Consider the following 4,118-nt stretch of genomic DNA (forward strand, 5'->3'; position numbering starts at 1 on the left):
CCCTCTTTTTAAAGGGACTAAAGTAATTGAACAATTGACTTAATGCTTTCATGAGCAGGTGTGGCAATTCTTTCATTATGCCATCATGGTTTAAGCAAACAAAAGGCCTGGAATTGATTTAAGGTGTGGTGCTTGTATTTAGAAGATTTTGCTGTGAACAGACAACATGCAGTCAAACGAGTTCTCCGTGCAGGTGAAAAAAGCCAGCCTTAAGTGATGAAAAAACAGGAAAAAAAACATCTGAGAAATTGCTGCAATGATGTGCAAGTCACTCATAAGCCTCCAGAATAAAAAAAAGCTAGATTGGACTTTGCTAAAAACATGTAAAATGATGATGTTCGACAGAAGCAGCCGAATTAATTCTGGGGTGTTCAGAGACATACTATCTGTTCAAATGCAGTTAAATGCAGTCAAATTGATTGGGCGCATTTCATAATACAAATGGACAATGACCCAACACATACAGCAAAGAAGTGTAATATTCCTGAATGGCCAAGTCAGTCACTGATCCTGACCCAGCTGAGCACGCATTTTACTTATTGAAGACTACACTTCGGACAGAAATGCCCACAAACAAAGAGCAACTGAAAGCCGCTGCAGTGAAGGCCTGGAAGAGCATTAAAAAAGAGGAAACCCAGCATCTGGTGATATCCATGAGTTCAAGACTTCAGGTTGTCATTTCCAGAAAATGGTTTTCAATCAAGTATTAGAAAAGACCATTTTAGTTTCAGTTACTTAATTTGTCCAATTACTTTTGACCCCCGAAATGAAGAGATTGTGTTAAAAATGCTTTAGTTCCTCACATTTTTATGCAATCTTTTTGTTTAATCCACTGAATTAAAGTTGAACGTCTCCACTTCAACTGCATCTGAGTTGTTTCAAATAAAATTCATTGTGGTAATGTACAGAACCAAAATTTGAAAAAACTTGTCATAGTCCAAATATTTATGGACTTAACTATAGAGTGGAGAGAATAATAATTTGATTCCCTGCTGAATTTGTAAGTTTGCTCACACAGACATAAACAGTCAAATTTTTATGGTAATTTTATTTTAATGGAGAGATGATATCAACCAAAGATAAAAACAAAAACACATTATACATTACATAAAAGTTATAAACTGATTTGCATGTCATTGAGTAAAACTGTTGTAAGTATATAAGCAGTGTTGGGTGTAACGTGTTTCTGTAATCTGTGCTGTTATCTAGAAAAACTAGTTCCCAATAGTTTAATTCTTCTGGATTGTTAGTCTGCTTGCCTATCAATTCTGCTTATAGGTTCTACTTGCTAATCAGCTGTGCTGAAAGAGGAACATAGCTGCCTAGTCTACAGCGTGGATATTAACATTACTTTTATTTTTATTGTACATCAGGAGGAAGCCGCAATGGTAAAGTGCAAACTGCATTCGGGACAGAAAGAATGGGATTTTGCTGCTAACACAACTTCAGGTATTTGCAAGTATCTGCATGCTAATGTTAAGCTAGCAAAAGACCCATTGTGATGTTAGCTGAGTGCATACCGAGCCCAGCCCAGCAGCTAAAACCCTGAACTTTAATGAGCAACAAAAGTTTTGGTGAGCAGTCAGACTGAATCCTCTGTTTCTACACTGATTTAAAAAAAATTGTTCTGTGCAATATAGGTAATACATTGTCTTTGTCATGTCTTTAATATGCTGCCTAGTGATGATGGTGACTCTCAAAGTAGAGCCAATGAGAACTCAATGAAAACCCAATAAAAATTGACAAGAGAATTGATAAGGAATTGATTCGATTAGTGATATTGATCATGAAATCGAAATCTTATCGATTCCCAACCCTTATTACCACATAACACTGAAGCATTAGCAAAGAGGCATTTTCCAAACATTAACCACATTTGGCTTGGTTAAGTTTACAAGTACAAAACAAAACCTGCTTTTTTTGACATTCACCATTCCTAGGTTGTTTCGGTATTAACAATGAACAATGTGTTTTCATTAAAAATAGACAAGACTGGACAGCTACAGTGCCACACCATTAAACCCTTGGAAATACCAATTAGGTTTATTCCATTCAGTGGTTTCACTGCCCTCAGTGTAATGCTGATAAAAATGAAGCTTTTTAATGGCAAACCAACCCCAGGCACCTCCGACATGTGATGCTTTCTTGCTACCACTGAGTGACAAATCGGACATAACAGTGCAAACTATTACGATAGCATGGCTGAGCTCTCATTTTCATCCATCCGTTTAAATTGGCTTAGTCAGGAATGAGATCTACAAGAAGTTAGATTTATCTGCACAAATTCAGCCAATCACATTTAATGTATTCAGTGATTAGGTCTGTACCCTAAAGAGATATGAATGAATGGAACAGACATTTCTGTTGACAAGGCTTCAGTGTTGTGGGAGAAATATTATAACAAGGCTTAACCCCATGATCTCCCCAATCCAGATGCCTGGGTTGTTGAAATTATATTATTTTCATGGTTCTGATTCCATTTCAAGCTATCTTTCCCAATGTTTCTGCCAACTACCGTAGGACACCAATGCACTATGCCAAACAGTAATAGCCCCATGTAACACAGCCATTTATAAAAAGACTTATCATTATTCAATGTACAATTTCCGAGCTTTTAGATATGTATCGGATAGATGACAAACCTTTCTTAGATGCCAGAGCAAATGGTTTCAATAAAATCTACCTTTTTAAATAACTGTGGTTTAATACTTAATGGTCCTTATTTTCACAGTTTTGTGTTTTTGTTTTGTTTGATGTTTTAATTAATAATTGGTAGTCTATGAAAAATCAAAGAAAACTCAAGTGAAAGTTTATTTCAATAAAGCATCTGAAACGACCTCAGATGACCAAAGTGCTTTGCAAGTTATGTCATATATACATATAATTAACAATCACTAAAACTCCAATAAGTACACTAAAATATGCAATAAAGCTTAATAAATCATCATCTGATAACCAATAGTAGAAATAAAGAAGACTGTTTGCACGACAAAAGTCAGAATACCCTACTGAAATCAAGCAACAAGTACATTTTTAACAGTGGTTTAACCCTTACAAAAATAAACAAGTCAAATTTGCCCTGTTTACAGATTTTACAAAAATAACCTAAATTTAATTCATTTTGCCTGAAATGTTATGACTTTTCCTAAAGTGAACCAAAATGCACAAGCCTGAAAATATTTTAGTATATTTTAGTATATTTTGCCTTGATGCATCCTCAGTCATCCAGATAAGTAAATCCCAGAAGGTTGATTCTGTTTATCTGGACGTAACGTTTTGAGTGGGAGAAACGTTTCGTCACTCATCCAAGTGACTTCTTCAGTCTCAAAGAGACTGAGACTATGATTTGCTATTTGTCAGGTCACATTACTGCACTCGGGTTTGTTTGTGTAAGCGTTCTGATGCCGGCAAATCAAACAGTCTGTAAATTAAGGCAAACACTCAATTACATGTTTCTTTATATTTTATTATATTACAAATTAAGTCATTTGTTCATACTTTGTTCTTTCTTTTCAGTCTTCATGTGGGTCAGGTGTGGGGAAACGCCCGCCTAGCATTTCTTCATTTTAAGTTCTGATGATGTCACGCATGACATCATCAGAACTTTTTAATCATCTGTGTAGAGTTTTAGATCCCTCAGTTCAAGTGAGTGGTACTTCCTGGGCTAATTGAAGGGAAATTGATGGCCCTGTTTAAAGCCAGATTCAGCTAAGAGAGGAGAGGTAAGCTGTGTTACCAGTAGGGCTGCTCGATTATGGCAAAAATGATAATCAGAATTATTTTCACTGAAATTGAGATCTCGATTATTTGACGATATTTATTTAACCCTTTAAGACCTACTATAGAACAAAGTCTGCCAGAGCTTATATTATTTTTTTACATGTTGTAGTGCCATTTGTGGGAGCATTTCAAGTTGCTATACAACTGTTATAGCCCATATTTTAATAATATGTATGCATTAAGTCCATAGTAACTACATTAATTGCAAAAAAAGTGCAATAAACTAGAAAAAAATTTAAAATCGTTTTTGGTTTTTTTTACATATATTTCTACTTGGAGAAATTTAAGAGGTTTATCCCTCAAAACTTTAAATACAAAAAAGTTGCAAAAAATAGTTT

This window comes from Pundamilia nyererei, unplaced genomic scaffold (genome assembly GCF_000239375.1).
Source record: "Pundamilia nyererei isolate P.nyererei 1_Seehausen unplaced genomic scaffold, PunNye1.0 scaffold00026, whole genome shotgun sequence".
Taxonomy (NCBI): Eukaryota; Metazoa; Chordata; class Actinopteri; order Cichliformes; family Cichlidae; genus Pundamilia; species Pundamilia nyererei.